Source organism: Haematobia irritans, chromosome 5 (genome assembly GCF_050003625.1).
Source record: "Haematobia irritans isolate KBUSLIRL chromosome 5, ASM5000362v1, whole genome shotgun sequence".
Classification (NCBI taxonomy): domain Eukaryota; kingdom Metazoa; phylum Arthropoda; class Insecta; order Diptera; family Muscidae; genus Haematobia; species Haematobia irritans.
In genome coordinates this window covers 169,938,136-169,966,085 of record NC_134401.1, presented here as the reverse complement: position 1 = coordinate 169,966,085, position 27,950 = coordinate 169,938,136, and the positions used below count along the sequence as shown (strand labels likewise).

General features: G+C 32.5%; 1 protein-coding gene across 1 annotated transcript in view; it reads left to right on the top strand.

The window, feature by feature from the left end:
* The first annotated feature begins 548 nt into the window (after positions 1-548).
* The window catches only part of LOC142239089 (uncharacterized), a 225,080-nt gene continuing 197,678 nt past the window's right edge, over positions 549-27,950 (top strand). Inside the window, exon 1 of the mRNA XM_075310851.1 lies at positions 549-1,814. The gene's annotated coding sequence lies outside the window, so the exon portion shown is untranslated. The remainder of the gene's footprint in view (positions 1,815-27,950) is intronic.

The following is a 27,950-nucleotide window of genomic DNA, read 5'->3' as shown; positions in this document are numbered from 1 at the left end:
TAACTAAGCTTTCTGCTTGTGTTCTTTGATTTTCACATATAGCTCCTCGTATAACATCCTGGAATTTTAATGGGATTAAAATTTAATTTTGGCCAACATCAATAAACGATTAATCAAATCGAATTACATAAACCCGATTTTGCCTATTTTTAACGAATAGTAGAATTTAAATACCACTTTCAACATGGTGGAAACACTGTTATTCAAAAAAAAAGCTGATTATATTAAGGGAGAGAGAGACAGAGAATGAGCTCTTCAGAGAGTGGTGTGTTTATAGGCAGAAAATGAGAGTTCATTTAGTATTATTTATGGCTATTATGAACAATGTGAAGCATTAACAAAATAAACTCCATTAAATGCCACACACACACGCTCACTAGCATGCACTCACCATTCACTCACTTGTAGGAGCACAGCAATGAGTGCGAGTCCAGACTAAAGTAAAAGTAACGACAATATCAGCAGCATGAGCTGTAGTTCACATTAACAAAAACATTTGACAGGCAATCAGTTTCATTAAACTACCGGTTGAAGTCACACGTCAAACACGGAGGACAAGCAATAACTCGATTTCAAAGATATGAGTAAAGTGCGAACCGAAATGCACGAATTGACCGAATGACTTTGTGGGTTCGTGTGTTTGTTGTTTGATTTTTATGAGTGTATGCGTGTATGTGCATTATTGTCGATTTTAGTTACTTTTATTGTAGTAAATTCAGTGCCTGACTGATGAGGGGTTTGTTGGTTGGTTGGTCGGTAGCTAATGCTTAGCCTTCCTCCTCTAATATCGGAATAGTTGGTTAGTTGGAGCAGGTCACTTACCCACAAACATACTTCAGTGGTATGTGAGTTTACGAACACTCACATACACACACAAAACACTTTCACATCAATACGCGTTCGTTTAGACAAACATATGTATGCGCGCGGGTGTGTGTATATATACAATTCATGGCAATTACTCGTATACAATTTTGTGTGGCTCACACTCCGTGAAACTTTCCGACCGACAAGAGTGCGATTCATTGAAAATTATGGCTAGTGTGAATGCATGCAGTCGTTGTATGACCGTTGTTCCGTTTAACACCACATCAGAACTACTCTCGCTCCAAAGAGCTTAGAACAAAAAAACTCGCACCTCTTATCCTATCTAGACCAAGAGTATAGCTTTGATAGTTCTTGTCCGTTCGCTAAGGCAAATGTGCATTGTTAATAGAATCGGGTTACGGTACGAATGTCTATGGATAGTGAGTGTAGAATGAAAACATTATTTGTGTGAAAAATGTGTGTTTTTTGCATTTGGATTTTTTTGTTAAATAAAATTTGAATGTGGTGAACCCATACGATTCTGCTCTGGCATTAAAAGTCTATGTGTATGGGCCATGGTGGTCATTACTACAAAGTCACGACAATTAATAATGAATTGTATGAAATTTTGAAAAAAAAAAATGAAATAAAAAAATTATAACAACCACATATCTAACGTATACACCTGCAAATACCACATGCATGCATTATTGTGCACCTACCCCCATCTCAACCAAAAATTGTCTGTGTATGGTGAATGATAATAAAAAAAAAATGAAAAATATCGTCAGTGGCAAGAAACGCATTTAATCGAAATTGTCAGCTAAAAAGGAAATAATTTCCAACAATAAAACAAAAAATTAAGAAAATTGTGTATATTTTGATTTCTATTAGTGACCACGAAAACAAAAGAAGAAAAAAAGCTAAACAGTATAATCAAAACGAAAAAAGTAAATTTGTGTGTTTGGATTAAAACAGGAAGCTACACAATAACATCAAGAAAACATGTAGGTAACAAATTTATTATTAGTCCATATATTTTCTGTAACAAAAAAAAAAAAAAAAAAAAACATGCACACACACAACACTAACAATTTGAAGTATATCGTAAACATGCAATTTTTTTTGCTGGCTTCTAATCAAAATAATAATAAAACTAACTTCTAAGACACGCACACTTGATTAAAGCTTAGGTTCAAACAACTTTACATGTACAACTTTGCTCTAACACGCATGATGGAGTGCATTGCGGCGTATGATTAACTCTGGCCTAAGTTGATGGTACTCATTCGCCCCGATGGTTGTTGTTCAAAAACTGTCTGTTTTAAAACTGTCGGGGATCGGAGTGTATTATTAGCAATGCATAAAACGATTGTGACATAGACGTTTTAATGGAAATTCATGTAAATTAGTGGTTTTCCAGTAATGATTTGACATGATTGTTTTTAAGGAACTCAAATGAATTTGAGGGGCTTTATTATTCTCTACAGTTTTCTATACCCTTCATGATTTTCCATTTCGATTGTAAGCCACCGAACTCAAATGAATTTGATATGAAAATTTCACCGAGGGCTTTATTGTTCTCTGCAGTTTTATATGCCCTCTATGATTTTCTATTCGATTTTAAGCCATTGAACATAGGATTAAAATTCTTTCATTATCAATAAGTGAACTATCGTTTTGAAATATAGCATGGATTTGATTTTGTCTGCCGGAATTGAAGGTCGATGTTATAACCAGTGTTGTTCAAAATTTATTCTAAATAACGAATAAAACGATAACGAATAAATTCGGTTTAGTTTTTATTTGGAATAACAAATAATTTTTTTATTCGTTTATTTGTGAAAACAAATAACTTCAATTTATTTGTTATTCGAACGTTTCAAATAAAATTTCAAATAATATACGTATGTGAAAAAAAAATTCTCAAAAATGTATTAAAAAACAAAGTCTAAATGTAAATCTATTTTAAAACAAAGTTAATTTAACGCATTTTGCTCATTTCTTGTGTTTGTGTTTTTCAAAATTCAAAAATTGCAATTTTTTAATTGACTTTCAATTAATTTTTTAATTGATACTATCATTTCTGTGACTGAAGACATTTCAATTAAAAAATTAATTGGATCAATTAATTTCGTGATTAAATAAAAAAAAATTGTGCATGCAGTCAGGTAATGTCCGAGCACGTTGTAATATTGTTCCCATATAAATTTATTCATCAATTTGAATTGTAATGCATAAAAGCATTAGTTTTTGCTTGGAAATAAAATGTGGAGTTTTCGATGTAGATATAGATTCACCTATATTTTCAATTTTAAATAAAAAGGTCGAACTTTCGACTTTTTCAAAATGTGGACAAACCGACTTTTCGATTTTTTTTTCAACTCTTGAAATTTCAAAATTTACTTGTATAATTTTTATAAACTATATAGTCTACACATATTTACTTTTCGATTAACTTTGAACAATATAAAAATCGATAAGACGATTTCGAAAAATATCCGAAGTTGATTAATCGAGTTTGGAGATTACCGAAAGTCGACTTTGACATTTGGACTAGATTGACAAAAAGTCGAATTTCCATTTTGTCCACTCAGCCAATCGACAGTTGGCTGAGTGGACAATGACCGGAGAACCGTCTCCGAAGCGTGGAAAGACTCAAAAGTCTGCTGGCAAAGTAATGGCCTCTGTTTTTTTGGATGCGCATGGAATAATTTTTATCGATTATCTTGAGAAGGGAAAAACCATCAACAGTGGCACTATTGGAGCGTTTGAAGGTCGAAATCGCGGCAAAACGGCCCCATATGAAGAAGAAAAAAGTGTTGTTCCACCAAGACAACGCACCGTGCCACAAGTCATTGAGAACGATGGCAAAAATTCATGAATTGGGCTTCGAATTGATTCCCCACCCACCGTATTCTACAGATCTGCCCCCAGCGACTTTTTCTTGTTCTCAGACTTCAAAAGGATGCTCGCAGGGAAAAAATTTGGCTGCAATGAAGAGGTGATCGCCGAAACTGAGGCCTATTTTGAGGCAAAACCGAAGGAGTACTACCAAAATGGTATCAAAAAATTGGAAGGTCGTTATAATCGTTGTATCGCTCTTGAAGGGAACTATGTTGAATAATAAAAACGAATTTTGACAAAAAAATATGTTTTTCTTTGTTAGACCGGGGACTTATCAGCCAACCTGTTATATATTCTGGGTCGTGGTGAAATTCTGAGTCGATCTGAGCATGTCCGTCCGTCCGTCTGTTGTAATCACGCTAACTTCCGAACGAAACAATCTAACGACTTGAAACTTAGCACAAGTAATTGTTAATGATGTAGGTCGAATGGTATTGCAAATGGGCCATATCGGTCCACTTTTACTTATAGCCCCCATATAAACGGACCCTCAAATTTGGCTTGCGGAAGCAAATTACATCCGATCCGGCTGAAATTTGGTACATGGTGTTAGTATATGGTGTCTAACAACCCTGCAAAAATTGGTCCACATCGGTCCATAATTATATATAGCCCCCATATAAACCGATCCCCCGATTTGAACTCCGGAACCTGTAAGAGAAACAAATTTCATCCGATGCGGCTGAAATTTGGTACATGGTGTTAGTATATGGTTTGTAATGACCATGCAAAAATTGGTCCATATCGGTCAATAATTATATATAGCCCCCATATAAACCGATCACTAGATTTGACCTCCGGAGCCTCTTGGAAGACCAAAATTCATCTGATTCAGTTGACATTTGGTACGTGATGTTAAACACCCATTCAAAAAGTGGTCGAAATGGGTCCATAATTATATAGGCCCCATATAAACCGATCCCCAGATTTGACCTCTGGAGCCCCTTGGAAGAGCATCCGATTCGGTTGAAATTTGGTACGTGATGTTAGTATATGGTATCCAACAACCATGCAGGAATTGGTTTATATCAGTCCATAATTATATATAGCCCGATCCCCAGATTTGACCTCCGGTGCCTTTTGGAGAAGCAAAATTCATCCGATCTGGTTGAAATTTCGTGCGTGGTGTTAGTATATGATATTTAACAACCATGCCAAAAGTGGTCCATAATCATATATAGCCCCCATATAAACCTCTTGGAAGCAAATTTCATCCGAGTCAGTCATGCCTAACTAGGTCCATATCGGTCTATAGTTATCTATAGCTCTCAGATAAATCGATCCCCAATCACACAAAAATTGGTCCATATAAAGTTCATAATTGTATATAGCCCCAACATAAGCGACCCCCATATTTCAATTCTGGCTCTCTACGTATCGCGCAAAAAGTCCATATCGATTCGTAATTATTTGTAGACTTAACTAAACATTACTTTATTGTCTAATATATACCATGTATGGACTAACTCACAATTTAGAAAACGATGTTAAGAAGTTTTAAGATACCACAACCCAATTAATTCGATTGTGGATGACAGTGTTTCGTAGAAGTTTCTACACAATCCATGGTGGAGGGTACATAAGATTCGGCCTGGCCCAACTTACGGCCGTATATACTTGTTTGACTTAACTTCGATAGTGTAAAAGTCGACTTGATGAGTCATATTACTTAAAAATCTAGTGTTAAAATTCCTATAGCGTATCTCACATAGCATTGTATATCTGCCAAGTGGTCTAGATATTCAACTTTTTCCCAATTACAGAAGAGAACGTTCTTCCCAATTGCCGATCAGCAACATCTTCGTAACCACTTCCATTTAGCAAAAATAAATCACTTCTCAGCATTGAAAGTCGTGGGGTAAATTTTTCATTGCATTCCTATGCCAAAATCAAGATATCAAGATGTAAGATATGAAGAAAAACTATGCAATTTAATCCCCCATGTTCCGAAATTCGGAATCGCAAATCGCAAGAATTTATTTTCTAGTAACGAAAAAATAGAGATACTCTCGGACTCAAATACAATTTTAATTTGAACTTCTCATTAAAGAGAAATATATTTAAGTATAAAAGTTTAAGGGTTAGAAAATTATTGCCAAATGAAAATTTTGCGATTTTGAATTTCGGAACATGGGGGAATATGTATTTGACAATTTTGGTAGATCTTTTTTTGACTCTTGTGGCAAAAGTGGAACCTTTTCCACATCAACTTTCTAATCTTTTCTACTTTTAGAACTTTCTATAAAAAAATCGAATTTGCCTTCATTTAAAAAAATCCAAGTTTGAAACTGCCCAATAACAATTTTTTGTATGGAGAGCAAAAAATCCATTTTTGCTCTCCATAGATTATGATTTTGTTTTATCTTATTTATTTTTTAATATTTAGAAAGCGTTTTTATTACTACTATAACCTCTTTAAGATACCGTAAAATTAGATTTTTTCGACCACCAAATATTTTTGGTTTCCTTCAAATAACATTGATGAGGTTTCCCAATGAACACTCGTGTGTATTTATCTGTGTGTGTGTGTGAAATACACGAATACATGATCTCGCACAGCTTCAGGGGAATTAAATGGTATTTATTTCAAAGTTATTGGTGCCTTTGTGGCTGCTGATTGTTCCTAACACCTTGTCGGTCAATTAAATTCACAAAGCGTGCAGAAGAACAAAAAAAAAAAAAAGCACCGACATGCCACCATTTCCTAGAATCACCTTGGTATCACTTATATATGTGAAATAAAGTCAACATTATGTTCATGAAGTCTTGCAATCACCCATCATTTGACGATTTTGCCGAAGGCATTCCAAGTATAGACCTTATTAAAAAGAGACGGCCATGTAATTGATGTGGTTGTGCGAGTAATGAGGGTTGTCACACATCATTTTGAAAGTAAATGCTCAGGCATTCTCCAGAATATCTTTTTTGGTTGCCCCAATGTAGAAGAAATTGCTGCTGCTGTATAACATATATGCTAACAATGTTTTATTTGGTGTAGGCAAAGAACAAAGGGTGTTCCGAAATGGGACACTATTTGGGGATTAGTGCAATTAGAGTTAATAAAATTTGTTTTGTGAGTATGTAATAAAATTTATGAATTGTACGATGTACGAATATTAAAACGAATCATCGCTGAGTTGAAGATAAAAAGGAATTCGGTTAAGAAATCACTCAAGAAACTATACTAAAAAATAATTCGACAAGCTCATAACATATTTGTTTTTTGTTAAATCAATTAAATTCTTAATTGAATATTTTTAAAACTCAATTAACATTTTAATTGGAAAAATTTTCGTGAAATTTGTTTCTATATAGTTATATGAGTGTACATATTTGTTTTGTTTTTTTTTTTTTTGGGAGCTAGTGTTACCTACCTTCAGAACAAAGTCAACGAATCTTTTTACAACCGATTTAACTTTCAGTTTTTCAACATTAATTGATTTTGCTTAAGTTTTGCCAAATTTGAGACTATTTTTGTTTAATTTTATGACATGAAAGAAAAATGAAAAAAAAAAGATTTATACAAATAAAGTACACAATTTTGCTAAATTCGAAATTCGCACAAAATAGATAATTTTTTTTAAATGAGTAAATTTTACTTGAGCGTTGAAGACATTACGTAAATTAACGAAACTTTCTATCACAACGGACTGAATAGTCTAAGTGTGCTTGACAATAAATCGGGCTGCCACTTTAACCTTTCTATGTCCAATTTAACTTCATTTCAGTTCATGAACTTTAGTTGATTGTATTTAAATTTTTCAAAATATAAATTTGTTCCTATTTTAAATATTTTTTTGATTACTTCTATGACATGTACCAAAAATTATGTTATACAAATGAAATGCGCAATTTTACAAAATTCGAAATTCGTACAAAAAAGTTCATATTTTTCTATAGTGAATAAATTGTATTTAAACTGTGTTCATGATAATTAATTTTAATTTTAATTTTTTTTTTATTATAAAACAATATAATTGGCATGTAAATGCTTCTCTTCCACATTTTGATGCTCTTTTGGACTTTTGGAAAGTTCTACGTTCCTGGGATCACCCTGTGATTTATGCATGTGAGCGCATAAGTGCTCAAGTATGTCGGTTTATAACAACTTTTTGAAGCATTGTAGTTTTTTCCAAACACACGTGCGTACAAGTGAACATATTCAACATTCATACTGACACACCATCATTTTAGCATAGATGTGGTGCCACCCTCTCAATTTTCCCTTAAACAAAAACAGAGCAATAACAATACAAATGCTGCCTGTTGGTAAGACCTCAAAGTACTCACACACATATTTTTTCCTCTCGTACTCATGAACAAGAAAACACCAACATAACATAATTGTTATCAACAAACAAACAACAGTAGTAGAGCAACGACAGCACCTACCAACACCATCAACATTGGCAGCAACAATAAAAAACAATGTTCACTCGCTCTCTCTCCCTCTCGCTTATACTTCATACGTACACACATAGTAACATAAACACCTAACATGGCTTTTGATAAGTGCCTCCATGGGTATACTGACATATGGATGAGTGCATGCATAATATGTACTTAGGTTATCAAACACACATACACATACGCAGTCTACTATTGCACTACTTTTATATTCAGACCGAAGACCGAAAAATTCTTGTTGAACAATTTAGGATGTAGGCAGCCCGTAAAGGAAAAGGGTAATAGGAAGAAAAGTTCAAATTAATGTCAAAGTATGGCGATATTATTCTCGAAAAAACCGCATATTCAAAACCTTATAGACTAAAGATAGAACAGGATATACTGATAAAAAAATTGTCGCGCAAGCATTTATGTATATAAGGATGTGTTGATGAATGAATGTAGAAAAAAAAAACAACCCAAAAAGTTGTAATCAGAAAGAAAAAATTGTGTTCAGATCTTGTTTCAATTTAAATTGTAGTATATTTTAATTAGTAAACATATTAAGTTTTATATTAATTAATTATATCCGATAAACCGATTTCAATTGAATGTTTTTTTTTTCCAATAGTTTCCCTATTAAAACTGAAGGTTGTGTGTTCACTGTAACTTTATGATATTTTTACGTTTTTCGAAGTTACCGTGGTGCAATGGTTAGCATATCCGCTTTGCATGCGAAGGGTCCTGGGTTCAATCCCTGCTGCGACCGAACACCAAAAAGTTTTTCTGCCGTGTCCCTTTCAGTAATGCTGGTGACATTTTTGAGTGTTTCTAAATGGTTTCACTGCAATGTGAAACGCCGTTCGGACTCGGCTATAAAAAGGAAACCCTTGTCATTGAGCTAAACATGGAATCGGGCAGCACTACGTCTTCCCACTTCTGATGTCGTTTCGCCGAAATACGACTGTCTGGCGGTGATTTTTTTGATGATTAGTTTGGAAATAAATAGAAGTCACACCGGGGCAAATTAAATTAATGATCACGCCTAGCTCAGGTAGACGGATGTTTATGCATCAAGGTCAAATGCCACCATTATCCGAATGGGGTAGTTTTTTTACATCGAATACGGCGAAAATTTTAGCATAGTTTAAGGCTGTGCTCGTTTGCAGTCCATTAGGATAGCAAAATGTGAATTCCAGATAACAGCGGTCATCACCTTTCCTCCCCATGAGACAGGTTTTGCCTTCTTGGTAGCAAGTTCCCCATATTCAGTCCACTGCTTCATCTGTTCGTTATTCTCCGGTTTATACCAGTGGATCTAAAGTATCTGTTGCCGGCTATTATGAAACAACCCAGAAACTCGTTCAAATTGTTTTTAAATAATATCAAAGGATACTCCGAAATTACTTCGAGGTTGAGCCTGTGGTCCGAAATAGGCAAATGAGGCACCCTTGTACCAAAAGCTTACGCAAGTCCTTAATGTCATACAGGATATGACCCAAGCCATCGTTTTATATATCTTTTGTCTCAGGAGCCATCGTGGTGCAATGGTTTGCATGTATTCCTTGCATAAAAAAGTCGTGGGTTCAATCCCTGTTACGACCGAACACCAACAATTTTTTTCAGCAGTGGTTTATTCCCTCTCAGTAATGGTGGTGACATTTCTGAGCGAATCAAACTTTTCTAAATGTGGTTTCACCGTAATATGCTACGTCGTTCGAGAAGTTCACCAATTGTGGTATCATAATTGACTGAATAGTCTAAGTGATCCTGAAATACCGGGCTGCCAATATACCTATTCTAACCTATTGTCTCAGATTTGTAAAGAATCTTCAATCGGCGGTCTTCCTGTACGAAATGTTGGATTTTTTAACCTACCTAATATCTCCATTATTTTTTTGTGTGTGATGAATATATTGTCAGATCTACCCTAATGTCCTTTTGTGTGGATGACACAATTTAAATCTACCCCAAAAGAAAATCCCTCTGTACTTAGTTTTTGGTATTTCTACGTCTCGACTTGTTAGTCTCATAATAGTGCTAAGAACTTTTTTTTGTGTTTTGCCCCCCTTAACTTCAGAGTATAAAATCCAACGATCCTACTGCCATAGTATATGCATGTGTGGGTGTTGTGGCTGAACATTAGTTTAATGGTAATCTGAACTTATATACAAGTACCCACATATAGAAGAAAACATTATAGCGACACAATTATTATTATGACATTGCTCGTTGCGTTAAGTTCTTTTGTTATAATTTTGTTTTTGTTTTTGGTTCTTTATATTCAGGTTCACGTTTTTCTTTTTTGTTGTTGTAAAAGTGCGTGTTTGTTCCTCTTTAGGGACTCATGGCATTTCTTCAAACCCCCTCATGCTTCGTTATTTCTCCTTTCATGTTTTCTCCATGGGATATGGTATTGATTAAAACCTGGTACGAAGTTCACATGATACGCAAGACATACAGGATACACAAGACATACAAGGACAGCAATAAATAATAAAAATTAATTGGTTAAAAAAATATTCGAGTTATAATTGCTAGCTATCGCCTGGCTATGGGGTTTTTCCATCTTACAAATCCTAAGGGATTGAAATGGATATCGAAGATTAAGACAAGATAGCAACGAAATCGATTTTTGACTTGTAAGTTTATTTTAAAATATAATATTTCATCAAAATAATGAGGTAAACGATACGGAGTAGTATTAATTTTCATAAAGTAAAAAAATCATTGAAAGACGAAATAAAAAAGATACAACAAATCAAAGCAAAAAAATATTATTTTACAGTAGATAATTTTTAAGAAAGAATACAATCTACCCCACTACTTTTTGTAGAGTATTTATGTTTATCCTGACTGAAATTATCGAACCCTGAAGATCCATAGTTTGATTTAGAAACAACCAAGACCATTTTTTTTAACATTTAATCTTGAAATCTTTTTGGAAAATCATTGGAGATGAGAGCGTCTCCTATGGATGTCGCACATTGGAGATCTCTTGGTTCAGTATTTGTGGATAGAGATTTATAATTTAACTGGGATATTAAATAATTTAATACACGTCAATCATCACGTGTTCATATTGATCTAAGAAATTTAATTTTATACATACCATTCAAATTTCATTGTCAAATTTTCTTGACAAATTATTTCTCTTAAATATTGCATTTGTGATTTATTTCAGACATATAATCATGTGATTGTTTGGCAAGCTGAGTGTCATTTTTAAGTGGTAAATCCTGACCACTATGGTCCCATGGGGAATTGCAATGCATTGACCACAAACATCAGCTTCAGTATAATGGCGAATATGATATTTCCTCTTGAATGTGTTCATCAATCATTTGACCCAAATGTTAAAGGAATAAGAAAAACATTGAATGAACTCATCCGACATCCTGAAATGCCATCAATTTCAGTTGAAATGGAATTTTCCTGTAACCGCTAAAATAATAGAGAGGGTCAGTATATGGGCAAAACGAAGAGAATTAATTTTTTTAAAAAGACTTTCAAAGAAAATCAAATTTTTGAAAATCTCTTTCAGTTAAAAAAAAAAATTGTTTCCCACTGAATCGATTTTAAAAGATATTTTTTGGTGAACGATGGGACAGGACATGCGGGTAAAAGTAAAGGGCTATAATACAAGAGCCTTTTTTTAATTCTTAACCAAGTGGACAAGCGTGTGAATAAGTGGCTAGACGAGGATGGTCTTATAAAATATCGATTATCGATATTGTTGGTCTTCGAAGGAGAAGAGCCGAAAACAAAAAACACCAACTGATATGGCATTTTTTTAAAATGTTTTTCTAGCATCCCTGAGCTCGCAAGTCCAAAAAGACAAACCCTTATTAGATCAGTGGGAAATTTCGATGGTAGTTTTTTCTAGAATACACTCCACTAAAATGTTGTTGTTGTAGCCCTTTGGAGTTGGTATTTTCGAGTTTTTCGGGAAATAAGCATACTCTAAATGGGGGTTTGCAGTCCTTGGACAGGGTTGAAAACCCTGTGTCCGCCCCGGGCCGTAGACCCGACTGCAACGAGGGCGGTCCACTAAAATGTTGTTTATGATGCTTTTGCATTAAGATGTGCTTATCACACGACCCTTGTATATTTAGACCCCTACTTGCTTCTCCGTGTGTTTGCCCATATACTTGGTCTTCAAAAGAATTAAAAATTTAATTGATTCAACGAATTTTGTAATTAAAAGATAAACCAATCACAAAAACCAATTAACCAATTAATTTTTAATTGATTCGGTGATTGATACTATAATTTTTGTGATTGAAGAAATTTTAATTAAAAAAAAAATAATTGGATCACTTAAATACATGGTTTAATTCAAAAATTAATTTTTTGTGCGTATCCAATATTCATGAAATTTGATGTGGAAATTGGTTTCCGACAAAAAATGAGGAGTAAGCCAAGTGTGATGCAAGGTGGCCAAAACAAAGTTGAGTTGACGAAAAAATGCCCTACTCCAAGAATGAAAAAAAAAGTATTCTTTCACCGACTCATACCTCCAGCTTTGCCATGGTCAAATTGAACTCCAACTGCAGCCTTATCCACAGTAACCCTCCTAATTTGTCTCAGTGTGAATTTCACCTATTTTCTTCGAAAAGAAATTTGCACAAATATTATGAGGGGACAATCGAAAAAAAAGATATCTAAATACTTTGGATTATTTCAACCATCTTGGGTATTCATTTAAACGAAAATAAACAGAAACAAGTATATACGGCCGTAAGTACGGCGAAGCCGAATCTTATGTACCCTCCACCATGGATTGCGTAGAAACTTCTAAATACTAAAGATGGTCATCCACAATTAAATTACTTGGGTTGCGGCCGATGGCAAGGAATCTTAAAACTTCTTAACATCATCTTCTAAATTGTAAGTTAGTCCAGACAAAAGAAAGGTCGATTAAATACGTATATATTCAGTTCTTGATCGGTATATATAGGGAAGAAATAATTACGAACCGATATAAACTTTTGTGCGGTAATTATAGAGCCAGAATTGAAATATGGGGGATCGCTTTATATGGGGTCTATATACAATTATGAACACGAGTCTACCAAAAATGGCAGATTTTTTACTGTTTGGTAGATTGGTAGAATTCTTGATGTTTTGGAAGATTTTGCAGAATATTCCTCTCCAACTATGAAATGCCTCATACATTTTCTATAGAAATAACATTTTGACAAAAGATTCTACAGAAATAAAATTCTCCATTCGTTTTGTTTTGTTATTGTTGGTTTTGTTCTTTAAGCATTGTTGTTGTTTTTTTTATTTCAGCTTAAAACCATAAATTGACTAAACTACAAGTGTAGCTTAACCCACAGAGGAAAAGAATGTTTGTCAAATTTATTTGGGCAAAGCCCTATAGACTGCAAGATGGTTGGATGGACGCACGTTTCGGAATTACCACATTCCTCATCAGCATCCTCTACTTGCAGCAAAACTATCAACCAATTATCAGAATAAATTCAGGCAGTTCATTAAATGAACCACACTTGAACCTTCCGAAAAAAGGTTTTGCATGATAGCCGGCTTATGCCGAAATAAATTCGAAACAAACATATATCTTTTCCTAAAATTCTGGCAAAATTTTCTATAGAAATAAAATTTTGACAAAATCTTCTAATTTTTAATTTTGATTAAAATTTCTATGGCAATAAAATTTTGGTAGATTATTTTTGGCTCTTAGAGGCTCCGCAAGCCAAATCTGGGGATCGGTTTATATGGGGGCTATATATAATTATAGACCGATGTGAACCAATTTTTGCATGGTTGTTACACACCATATACCAACATCATGTACCAAATTTCAGCCGGATCGGATGAAATTTTCTTCTCTTTGAGGCTCCGCAAGCCAAATCTGGGGATCGGTTTATATGGGGGCTATATATAATTATGGTCCGATGTGGACCAATTTTTGCATGGTTATTAGAGACCATATACCAACATCATGTACAAAATTTCAGCCGGATCGGATGAAATTTGCTTCTCTTTGAGGCTCCGCAAGCCAAATCTGGGGATCGGTTTATATGGGGGCTATATAACTATGGACCGATGTGAACCAATTTTTGCATATCAGCCGGATCGGATGAAATATGCTTCTCTTAGAGGCTGCGCAAGCCAAATCTGGGGATCGGTTTATATGGGGGCTATATATAATTATGGTCCGATGTGGACCAATTTTTGCATGGTTGTTAGAGACCATATACCAACATCACGTACCAAATTTCAGCCGGATCGGATGAAATATGCTTCTCTTAGAGGCTCCGCAAGCCAAATCTGGGAGTCCGTTTATATGGGTGCTATACGTAAAAGTGATCCGATAAGGCCCATTTGCAATACCATCCGACCTACATCAATAACAACTACTTGTGCCAAGTTTCAAGTCGATAGCTTGTTTCGTTCGACATACATCGACACAGAATTTCAACGGATTGACAAAGTTAATATACCCCCCATCCTATAGTGGATGGCATAAAAAGACCGTTGAATAAGCCGAAGCTGAAATTAACTTATTTGTATTACTAACAAATTATTTTGTTTCAGTGTTTGTTTTTAGAAATTTGCCGCAGCCCAATGAATTTTATCTAATCACACAAAAAATTTTCTGATTCAATCCAATTCAATCAATTTGATTTTTAATTGAATATTTTTTAAAACTCATTTAAAATTTTAATTGGAAATTTTTTCGTGAAATTCTTTTCTGTAATCCCACATTTGCTCAAAAATATTATGAGCCCCTCTCGCACAAACTCGGTATAGATTTGGATTTATTTCATAACTCTAACTGGGTTTTTGTCTACAAGGCTTAGCTATTGCTATACTATGTCGATGTTATTCATAAAATAGATAGAAAATTTAATAATTCGAAATTGATATCAATTAGTAGTTAATTCAATTTGGAATCAATTTCCAAATTTGAGCATTTTAAAAACCTATTCCCAATTAAAGGATAATAAATCCTATAAAACTTTTATTTATGGCAAAACATTGACCAATCCCTATGTCCTATTCCCTAAGTCCACAATCCATTTTAATGTGCAAGCGTTGTGCATGTTTACACTTCTAAATACTTTAACATTGTTTCAACATTGTTTTCGCCCATGGCTATGGCATCCAACTGAACCGAACGGAAACGGATACATCAACTAAAACAAAAAAAAAAACAGCAGTTGTTCAGTTCCGTCCAGTATTATAAAGTTATACAGGATTTTGTGATACCCTAGGCATTAATCCGTAACACTGGATAAAAGGCAAAACTGCACGACATCGGTACCAACAGCAGCAATAACAACAATGTAAAACTTTCTGAAGGAAAACTTTGTGCCTTAGCTCAAATCGATCAAAGGGCAAAAAGCCAAAGTCCATAAACAACAACAGCAAGAATCCCACTATGAGAATCATTTTAAAGTTTTTGAGAAATTTAATTTAAATCTAATCAATTGGAAATATCTCAAGATAGATCTGGCCATGTGACAGGGGAGATTAGGGGTAGGTGTTGGTTACTTGGTATGACATGGACATTGCTCGTTGGAGAAATAGTTTTAGGAATTTTGCATAATGTGTTTTGTGATTTCCGCCTTAACGAGCTAAGCCAGGAAAAAATATTGAAAAATTGCCAAACGAAAAAGTTTTCTAAGTTTTAGCATGGAGTTTATAAATAACAATTGTAAATTAGGAAACTTGAAAAAATACGGTCAAATGGATTTATAACAAAATTTTGTAGTTTTGAAGGTAATTTTAAAGGTGATATGGCCAAAATTTGGGAAGGGAAAACGCGTGTAAATCGGTGAAATCGTTTATTTAAAAAATCCAATTAAATTTCTTTTTCAAGTTCAATTAGTTAAAATTCAGGAAAAATATTCAGTTAGGCTTTTGCTTTTCCAAATCCGAATTGCCGGGCCTCACGCTTGACACCTGCCATCAGATTTTGTACAGCCACCTTGTCCACCTTCTTCGCCGCAGAAAGCCAGTTTGCCTTGAACTGCTGTTCGTCCTTAGCAGTTTTTTTGGTCTTCTTTAGGTTCCGCTTGACAATAGCCCAGTATTTCTCAATTGGGCAGAGCTCTGGCGTGTTGGGAGGGTTCTTGTCCTTGGGAACCACCTGCACGTTGTTGGCGGCGTACCACTCCATGGCCTTTTTACCGTAATGGCAAGATGCCAAACCCGGCCAAAACAGTACGGAACAACCGTGTTTCTTCAGGAAAGGCAGCAGACGTTTATTCAAACACTCTTTCACGTAAATTTCTTGGTTGACAGTCCCGGAAGCTATGAAAATGCTGCTTTTCAAGCCACAGGTACAGATGGCTTGCCAAACCAGATATTTCTTTGCGAACTTTGACAGTTTTATGTGCTTGAAAATATCTGCTACCATTCCCCTTCCTTTTGCCGTATAAAACTTCTGTCCCGGAAGCTGCTTGTAGTCGGCTTTGACGTAGGTTTCGTCGTCCATTCAAACTTCGTCAGCATCGTCGTGTACAGCCTCCGGGATCGCGCTTTGGCCGTCGTATTTTGTTTATCATCGCGATTTGGAGTCACTAACTTCTTGTAAGTCGATAGTCCGGCTCGTTTTTTGGCTCGATGCACGGTTGTAGACGATACACCCAGCTTATTTGCGGCATCTCGGAGAGAGAGGTTAGGTTTTCGCTTGAAACTACCGGCAACTCTCTTTGTCGTCTCAGCGGCTTCCGGTTTTCGATTTCCCCCCGATTCAGACTTCCTGGCTGTCGACAAACGTTCCCCAAACACTTTAACTACATTTGTAACGGTTGATTTGGCAACTTTTAGCAATTTTGCCAGCTTTGCGTGCGAGTAGCTCGGATTTGCGCGAGCAAAATTTTGATACGCTGCTCTTCTTGCTTGGACGGCATTTTGACAACTGAAGAGTGAATTCCAAAATCAAAATAGGAGCAACATTCTACACACACACACCTTCAAAATGAGGGGTGTTCAGGTTTTGTAAATGCAAAATTGAAAGAAATACGTCAAGTTTATATTGACCAAATTTTGACCGTATCACCCTTTAAGGGATGCGTTGTTATGTTATACTGCAAACAAGGATACGCAGAGTTTTTATTTAAGCAAAGAGATCCATCGAATCGTTTATCTCTAAGGACAATGTTTGTAACATACCATGCGTTAATGCGTCAGTTGATTGAAGAGTTGAATTTTTTCTTTGAAAGCAACAGTTTTGTTCGAGTGCTTCAAACTGAAAAAAATCAATCCTTCCATCAATGCACGGATTAACGCATGATATGTAACTCAAACTTAAGAAGGCAGCCACCGTGGTGCAATGTTCAACGTGCCGGCTTGCATACTAAGAGTTATAAGTTTCTTCCTAGTTTCGACCAAAAAGATTTTCGGCGGTGGATTATCCCCTCTCAGTAATTCTGGTTACATTTATGAGGTTGTAAACAACCTAAAAGTGGCTTAACCCTAAGGTCAAACGCCGTTCGGACTCAGCTGTAAAAAGGAGGTCCCATGAGCTAAACATAGAATGGGGCAGTGCTCGGTGATAAGTGAGAAGTTCACCACTGTGGTATCACAATGAACTGAATAGTCTAAGTGAGCCTTCAGGCTATCGGCCACTATACCTAACCTAAAGATAAGAAATCGTTTGCTTACGACAATATTTTTTCAGTGTGATATTTATTTTGATATTCGTGAGTTAATACTTACTCAGAAGGTTTTGACATACGAGTGCTATTTGCTCGAAAAAAAATGGAAATTAAATCATGAACATTTTCGTGCGATTATTTTTTACATAGCTGATAGCCTAAGTATCTAATATTCGATTATTCTGTATTTTTCTTATATCTACTATAAGTTTAATAAATACAAAAATATTTTTTACAACTTTCGACGTGGATTAAGTCAACATGTGTGGTGAATTCAGGTCTTACTTCACTCCAAGACGATTTTAGTGAAGTTCGTACAAAATCAGTTGTCGATCCGGAAACCATTGTTACTGTGCACCAACTGATATAGCAAGATGGTCATGTGACCTATCGTGAAATTGAAACAACCTTAGACAATAGTGAGACCAGCTTACATTCAATATTGCATGAACATCTGACCGTCAAAAAAATTGGATCCCACAAAATTTGTTAATCTCTCAAAAAAACGGTCGGTTGGTCGATAGAATTGCTCCAAAAATACGAACGCGGTGCATCGAAACACGTCTATGACATTATGACAGGTGATGAATTATAGATTCCGCGGTTGTCGCAGTTGGTGGAATTGTACCAAAAAGGTAGAATGTTTGGTAGATTGGTAGAATTCTTAATGTTTCTATAGATTTTGCAAAATATTCCTCTCCAACTAAGAGGTAACTGAATTTTCTATAGAAAAAAATATTTATTTATAGAAATAAAATTTTACCAACATTTTCTATAGACATAAAATTAAAAAAAAAAAAAAAATCCATAGAAATAAAATGATGACAACATTTTCTATGGAAATAACATTTTTACAAAATTCTCTAAAGAAATATACTTTTGAGAAGTTTTTCAAATACTGATAAAATTTTCTATAGAAATAAAGTTTTGACAAAATTATAGAAATAAAATGTTGACAAAATTCTCTAAGAAAATAGAATTTAGAGAAAATTTTCTATGGAAACAAAATTTTGACAAAATTTTCTATGGAAACAAAATTTTCTACAGAAATTAATTTTCTACAGAAATTAAATTTTGACAAAATTTTCTATAGAAATAAAATTTTGAAAAAAATTTCGATAGTAATTAAATTTGGACAAATTTTTATATAGAAAAAATTTTCTAAAGAAATAATTAAATTTTGACAAAATTTTCTATAGAAATAAAATTTTTAAAAAATTTTCTATAGGAATAAATTTTGACAAAATTCTTTAAAAAAAATAAAATTTTGACAAAATATTCTATAGAAATAAAATTTTGACAAATTCGCTAAAGAAGTCAAATACTGATAAAATTTTCTATAGAAATAAAGTTTTGACAAAATTATAGAAATAAAATTTTGACAAAATTCTCTAAGAAAATAAAATTTAGAGAAATTTTTCTATGGAAACAAAATTTTGACAAAATTTTCTACAGAAATGAAATTTTGACAAAATTTTCTATAGAAATAAAATTTTGAAAAAATTTCGATAGTAATTAAATTTTGACAAATTTTTATTTAGAAAAAATTTGCTAAAGAAATAAATTTTTGACAAAATTCCCAAAAGAAATAAAAATTTTGACAAAATTATCCATAGAAATAACATTTTGACAAAATTTTCTAAAGAAATAAATTTTTTGACAAAATTCTCCAAAGAAATAAAAATTTTGACAAAATTTTCTATAGAAATAAAATTTTGACAAAATTCTCCATAGAAGTAAAATTTTTACAAAATTTTCTGTAGAAATAAAATTTTTACAAAATTTCGATAGAAATGAAATTTTGAAAGAATTTTCGATAGTAACTAAATTTTGACAAAATTTTCTATAGAAATAAAATTTGTACAAAATTTTCTAAAGAAATACATTTTTGACAAAATTCTCCAAAGAAATAAAAATTTTGACAAAATTTTCTTTAGAAATAAAATTTTTACAAAATTTTCGGTAGGAATAAAATTTTTACAAAATTTTTTAAAGAAGTAAATTATTGAGTATTTTTTTATAGAAATAAAATTGACAACATTTTCTATAGAAATAAAATTTTGACAAAATTCTCCATAGAAGTAAAATTTTGAGAAAATTTTCTAGAGAAATAAAATTTTGAAAAAAATTTTCTACAGAATTTAACTTTTGACAAAATTTTCTATAGAAATAAAATTTTGAAAAAATTTTCGATAGTAATTAAATTTTGACAAAATTTTCTATAGAAATAAAATGTTTACAAAATTTTCTAAAGAAATAAATTTTTGACAAAATTCTCCAAAGAAATAAAAATTTTGACAAAATTTTCTTTAGAAATAAAAGTTTTACAAAATTTGATCAAAAACTTAAAAAAAAAAATTAAATTTGCTAGATTTGTGGTAAAATTTTCTTCATATTTGGTAGATTTTTGGCACGAGTGGCAACTGTGGTGGATTTACGTATATGACCACGAAAGTAAACAGCAGTGAGCCAAGGTGAGCCAAATTCTACAAAAGTTGCTCGCTCACTTTCAAGCAAATGATCGGAAAACTGCACATGTCGCAATTGTGTCACTAGAACAATGCTGAGCGGTTAATTCTGTGCGGTACGCAACCACATCTTCCAAGAAATCAGGAAAACTAGCAGCCGCAATCGGATCACTCTTCACCACGACAATGCGAGTTCTCAAACATCGGCTCAAAACAACAGAATTTTTGAGCAATCAAAGCATCCATTTGATGGGTCACCCATTGTATAGTCCTGACTTGGCTCCAAATGACTTTGTTTTTTATTCGTGTACGTACAAAATTAAAATGTGATATGAACGTTTATCGACACCTGAAGAAGCGGTTGATGGGTTCAGAATGCATGTTCTGGGAAAACCTCAATCAGAGAGGCAAAGTGGCTCAAACGCATACAAAATGTATAGACCTTAATGGGGAATATTGGCAAAATTCGAATTCCTATGATTAATATTTGTTTTAATTCTCTAATCCCGCAATGCTAAAGACGAGACATTTAGAATAACCTCTAGAAAAAGTTTTCCTACAAATCCTCCTTATCGTATCATGGATTTGGATTTTTGTTAAGTTTTTTGTTATTTTACAGTAAATATATACTTAGATGCGGGCGTGAGTGGAATTTCAATCACGCTCAAACACATTCACGAAGAAATATTTGTACTCACGCACGCCATGTGGGTAGGAATTCGCAGTCACGAAATGAAAAGTCATACTCGCGCACGATCACACATGAACAACGTTTATGTCTCACGCTTTCGAACGATTCACGACAATTTTCGTAATTCACGACAAATCTCGTGAGTCACGAATATTTTCGGAACACGACAATTTTCGTGGCTCAATAAAATTCTGGTAATTAACGAAATTTCTCGTGACTCACGCTATTGAAATCTTAAGCGTGATTAAATAAGTAAGGGTGATTAAAATCGGTGAGCTTGAATTTAATCGTGAACGTGAATTTGTTCGTGATTGTGACTTTTTGTGTCTGTTTTACCGTGAGTGTGAATTTTATCGTGAACATGAATTTTATCGTTAACGTGAATTTTATCTTGAGCGTGAGTTGGATCGTGAGGGTGGGTTGGATCGTGAAAGTAAATTTTTATCGGGAGCGTGATTTCGGAGAAAGTTTACTCACTCACAATCACGAACACAATTTGATTTTTACTCACGCTCACGCGCCACACATTTTTCTTTAATCCCGTTCACGCATATTCACGAGATTTTGTTTAAATTTCATTCACGGCTTCACGTGAATCACGCGTGACTCACGAAAATGTTTTGTTTTTTTTTTTGTTTTTAACCCATGTCAATTTAACTGTAAAAAACCAAAGTATTATAAAGCGTCAATATTCGTGCTAATCCACTAGTATGTTGCCAAGAAGTGGCTTCCTCCCTTTTTACGATTCCTTCCGAATTCCCCACTGCACTGCAGATATGTTTTCCACATCATCGCCGCATTTCTCGTCACTGGGACATCCCAATTGAAGTTCAAAATTTTTTCAAAATCATTGTTTTTCAAACCTTTTTTCTCCAGGCCTTATGTTCAAAAATATGTAATTTTACTACCACAATTGCCCAAAGTTGCCCACAGGCAACTTTTCAATTTTAAAAATTTCTCATCTGTTGTTTTTTGCAATTCTAAGATTTAACTTCCAGAAATATTTTATTTGACATGTACTACAATAGATTTAATAAAAACTTTCAACATTTTAGTTGTAATTTTTGAAAAAGTCACATGTATAAAAACCTCTTTTTAAATTCGCAAATATTTTTTTCTTGAGGTACGTGCGTATTAATGAAATTTTTTTTTGCTAATTGACAACCAAATTAGCTGATTTTTCATTCAACTTGAAGAAAACACTTGTAGCTTTCGATACCGTTACAGTTTTATGAACAAAAACAACGCTGACAGTGAGTCTCAAAACACAAAAAGTTGCCCACAGGCAACTTTAGGGTCGAAAGGGTTAAGAAACATTCTTGTATGTGTTCCATGTTATTTAAGATTCGTCCTGACAGAATTTTCGGCCACGAAGCCTCCCAAAAACATTTTAAATGTAAATATAACCTCTACATTACAACTCGTACTAATGTTTAAATTAGGCCAACTTTGAAGCAAATTAAATTTACAAAATCTTTGTTTTTAAGACAATGTTCCGAACATATTTTTTCCCCTCCATTCTCATCAAAAAACAAATCTTACACGTAACAATTAACAATTACTTTATAACATAGCATAGCAAATTTTGGGATGGAATGTGGCACAGACATTTCTAAAGTCATTTGTATCTTAGACACCCCAGAGGGACAGGGCTTATGATGAAAAAATGCTTAGTGCGACACAGTCTGGACACACTGAAATTCAACGAAATCCCATTGAATGAAATATGACCAACAAATGTCAACAATGCTTGCAGTTTATCACAGTCGAAAAATTGCTAATAAGAAATATTTTGTGTCAATTTATCAATGAACCTGAAGAGAAATAGATTTTCTTGATGTAGGTTTTCGCCGTAATGAGATTAAGAAAATGTTCGTCAATATGTATTATTGTTATTTGTGTATGTGCAAGTAACATAAATATATGTATTGGTCTATCAGTAGCTTAAATACATAATGTGATAAGTGAATACATCATATCGTCTCGTACTGAGGAAGAAGAATTCATTAAATATTGATTTATCTTCAGGTGTAAAAAGTCACTAGACTAGAAAAGTTGAAAATCGGAAAATTTTTTAACAAGAAAACAAAAATCGAAAAGTCGAAGTCGACTTTTGGAACATTATATAGATATAGTGGAATATTGGAATAGATATAGTGGCAGCCCATTATTCAGTCTCATCAATGAGTACAGCCCGATTCTTTATTTTGCTCAATAATAAGGGACCTTCTTTCTATAGCTGAGGCATTTCACATTACGGTGAAACCAATTAGAGTAGCCTTGAAACACTCGGAAATGTCACCAGCATTACTGAGAGGCGATGGTCCACTGCTGAAAAACTTTTTGGTCTTTGGTCGAAACTGGGATTCAATCCATCACTCTTTGTATAAAAGGCGCAAATACTAACCATTACACCACGGTGGTTCTTAATTTTAAAATTAATTTTTTTTTAAATATCGATTGTTTCTTTGAAAGAAACATTTGGACAAACATTTTATGTTGATCCAAATCTTCTGAACGACAAATTTTTTTAGTTATCAAAATCGAACAAAAATCAATCTAAAGTTATATGCTTAAATTATTGTTTTTCCACTTAGGCTTTTTATCGAATCAATGGTTAGAATGTCCATGACTTTATTAGGATAGTTATTTACGTCTATAAATTCTTGTCTATACGTCTATATAAGATTTTAGTGATTTAAGAATGTCCATATGCCGTACGAGTATCCAAAGGAATGTGAAGCATATGAAGTAATTTTTTTTTTGGCTGGAAAAAAATCATATCCAATATATAAACCATTCAACCATATAAACAAGAAAACATCTCTTTGGTATTTTTTTTTTTTTGCAATTCTTCTTACCAGGGAATAATGTTGTTGAACGAAAAACATGACTGACAATCTCTAAGGACATTTTTCGTTTTAACATAAAATCTTCATTGAATATTAAGAAACATCAGAGGGAGACAGAGTCAAAAAGAGGGTGAGAACTGTAGATATGCATGAAAATATCTATTTACCTTAAATAAAAGGTATAACAATACTAGAGTGGACAGAATATAGAAATAGATTATCTCATAAGAACTCATGTTTATGGCAATTTAATTTGAAAATAATAAATCTATTTTTGAAAAAAAAGAAATGTAAATAATCGTACTAACATAAATCTTTATAATATAGTTCTCTTTAATGAGAAGTTCAAATAAAAATTTTATTGGAGTCACAGTTGGCACTCGTGCCAAAAATAATCTACCAAAATTTTAAGAATATGTTACCAAAAAATCGACCAAATTAAAAAATATATTTTAATTTGGAATTTTTAGTCAGTCTTTTTGTGGTTAGTATTAAACGAAATATTTCAAAGAAATGTTTCATTACTATTTGGGAGCCACCGTGGTGCAATGGTTAGCATGCCCGCCTTCCATGGGTTCGATTCCTGCTTCGACCGAACACCAAAAACACCAGTAATGCTGGTGATATTTCTGAGCGTTGTAAAGCTTCTCTAAGTGGTTTCACTGCAATGTGGAACGCCGTTCGGACTCGGCTATAAAAAGGAGATCCCTTGTCATTGAGCTTAATATGGAATCGGGCAGCACTCAGTGATAGAGAAGTGAGAGAGAAGTTCACCAATGTGGTATTACAATTGACTGAATAGTCTAAATGAGCCTGATACGATACATGGGGCTGCCACCTAACCTAACCTAACACTAATTATTATTTCAGTATTTGCAATATTATATATTATAATCCCTCATATTAGCGACAATTGTTTGAGTGCATATACATACAGTTTGTCAAGAAAGTGTTTTGACAATGGGATCAAAATTATGTTTTGTTCCAAAATTAAATATAATGAAATTTTAAAATAATATTTTATTATGTATTTTGCAAAGTATACATACGTACACAGAATTAAAAATGTAATAAAATATTTAATATTTCATTTTTTTTTTGGATTTGAAATAGTTGGCAATGTCAAAAGACTTTCTTGACAGACTGTATGTACCTTGAATTGTAGATGTGTCAAATTTTAAATATTTTAACGATTCAAAAGTTTATTTCTATAGAAAATTTTGTCAAAATTTTATTTCTATAGAATTTTTTTCACAATTTTATTTCTATAGAAAATTTTATTTCTATACAAAGTTTTTTCAACATTTTATTTCTATAAAAAATGTTGTCTAATTTTTTTCTATAGAAAATTTTGTCAACATTTTATTGCTATAGAAAATTGTGTCAAAATTTTATTTCTATAGAAAATTTTGTCAAAATTTTATTTCTATAGAAAATTTTGTCAAAATTTTATTTCTATAGAAAATTTTATCAAAATTTTATTTCTATAGAAAATTTTGTCCAAATTTTATTTCTATAGAAAAATTTTATCAAAATTTTATTTCTATAGAAAATTTTATCAAAATTTCATTTCTATATAAAATTTTGTCAAAATTTTATTTCTATAGAAAATTTTGTCAAAATTTTATTTTTATAGAAAATTTTGTCTAAATTTTTCTTCTATAGACAATTTTGTCTAAATTTTTCTTCTATAGACAATTTTGTCAAAAGGTTATTACTACAGAAAATTTTGTCAAAATTTTATTTCTATAGAAAATTTTATTTTTATAGAAAATTTTGTCAAAATTTCATTTCTTTAGAAAATTTTGTCAAAATGTTATTACTACAGAAAATTTTGTCAAAATTTTATTACTATAGAAAATTTTGTAAAAATGGGTAATTTTATTTCTATAGAAAAGTTTGTCAAAAAGTTATTACTATAGAAAATTTTGTCAAAATGTTATTTCTATGAGAAATTTTGTCAAAATTTTATTTCTATAGGAAATTTTGTCAAAATTTCATTTGTATAGAAAATTTTGTCAAAATTTTATTTCTATAGAAAATTTTGTCAAAATTTTATTTCTATAGGAAATTTTTTTAACATTTTATTTCTATGGAATTTTTGTCAAGATTTTATTTCTATAGAAAATTTTGTCAAAATTTATTTATAAAAAAAGTTTGTCAAATTTTTTTTTGCCAAATTTTTTTCTATAGAAAATTTTGTCAAAATTTTATTTCTATAGAAAATTTTGTCAAAATTTTAATACTATAGAACATTTTGTCAAAATTTTATTTCTATAGAAAATTTTGTCAAAATTTTATTTCTATAGAAAATTTTGTCAAAATTTTATTTTTATAGACAATTTTGTCTAAATTTTACTTCTATAGAAAATTTTGTCGAAAGGTTATTACTACAGAAAATTTTGTCAAAATTTTATTTCTATAGAAAATTTTGTCAAAATTTTATTTTTATAGAAAATTTTGTCAAAATTTCATTTCTTTAGAAAATTTTGTCAAAATGTTATTACTACAGAAAATTTTGTCAAAATTTTATTACTATAGAAAATTTTGTAAAAATGGGAAATTTTGTCAAAATTTTATTTCTATAGAAAGTTTGTCAAAAAGTTATTACTATAGAAAATTTTGTCAGAATGTTATTTCTATGGGAAATTTTGTCAAAATTTTATTTCTATAGGAAATTTTGTCAAAATTTCATTTGTATAGAAAATTTTGTCAAAATTTTATTTCTATAGAAAATTTTGTCAAAATTTTATTTCTTTAGGAAATTTTTTTAACATTTTATTTCTATGGAAATTTTTGTCAAAATTTTAATTCTATAAAAAATTTTGTCAAAATTTATTTATAAAAAAAGTTTGTCAAAATTTTATTTCCCTAGAAAATTTTGTTAAAATTTTATTTCTATAAAAAATTTTGCCAATTTTTTTTCTATAGAAAATTTTGTCAAAGTTGTATTTCTATGTATAGAAAATTGATGTACATCTTAGTTGGAGTGGAAGATTTTGAAAAATCTACCAAAATGTCCAGAATTCTACCAAACAGTAAAAAATCTACCATGTTTGGTGATTGGAGTTCGTTAAAAGAAAAATATATTCTTATGATTCCAACTATCGAAACATGGAGGATATTATAATTTCCAATTCACTTGATATTTTATATAAATTAAAATGTCAAATTATATGAACTATTTTAGAAGCGTTTTTGCGCATTGATTTTTGTTCTCACTTTTCCATACTTATACTTCGTTCTACCTTAATATCCAACTCCTTAACGACTACCAATGTCTGTAGATGATATTCTTCGTAGTATCCTTGTACTCATGGTATAATCTAGTGCATAGTTTATTTTCTTTTATTGCCTTAAAGTTGTGAACAGAGTATTCACTAACAAGCTATTCTATAAAAACTTAACCAACGACATTTATTTAACATTCAAAATAATGGCTTAGTACACAAAAAAAATCTTTGCATTAATTGTTAGAAAAACTCTATGTTTTGATTTTGCTTGCTTCGTATTGTATACTTTTGGGAGCCACCGTGGTGTAATGGTTAGCATGCCCGCCTTGCATACACAAGGTCGTGGGTTCGATTCCTGCCACGACCGAACACCAAAAAGTTTTTCAGCGGTGGATTATCCCACCTCAGTAATGCTGGTGACTGGTGACATTTCTGAGGGTTTCAAAGCTTCTCTAAGTGGTTTCACTAGAATGTGGAACGCCGTTCGGACTCGGCTATAAAAAGGAGGAGGCCCCTTGTCATTGAGCTTAACATGGAATCGGGCAGCACTCAGTGATAAGAGAGACGTTCACCACTGTGGTATCACAATGGACTGAATAGTCTAAGTGAGCCTGATACATCGGGCTGCCACATAACTTAACCTAACCATTGTATACTTTTATTGTAAATAAGAGAGCAATATATTATAAAAAATAAAAACAGAGTTAACTGCGTTAAAGGAAGAATGAACTACCTCGTGGGAAAATTGAAATAAATTGTACTCCACATTTTGATATATCCACAAACGGTTGTTAAAACAAGTAAAATGTTAAGCCGTGGTGTACTTTTTAACCACAACTCACGAAATTATACCCTATTATAGAAGAAAAAAATTAACAAAAAGTAACAAAAATCATTGGCGTCATATAATGGCCATTTTAACGATACATTAGTTTATTCATACCATTTTTGGAAATCGTACGAAAGTATGA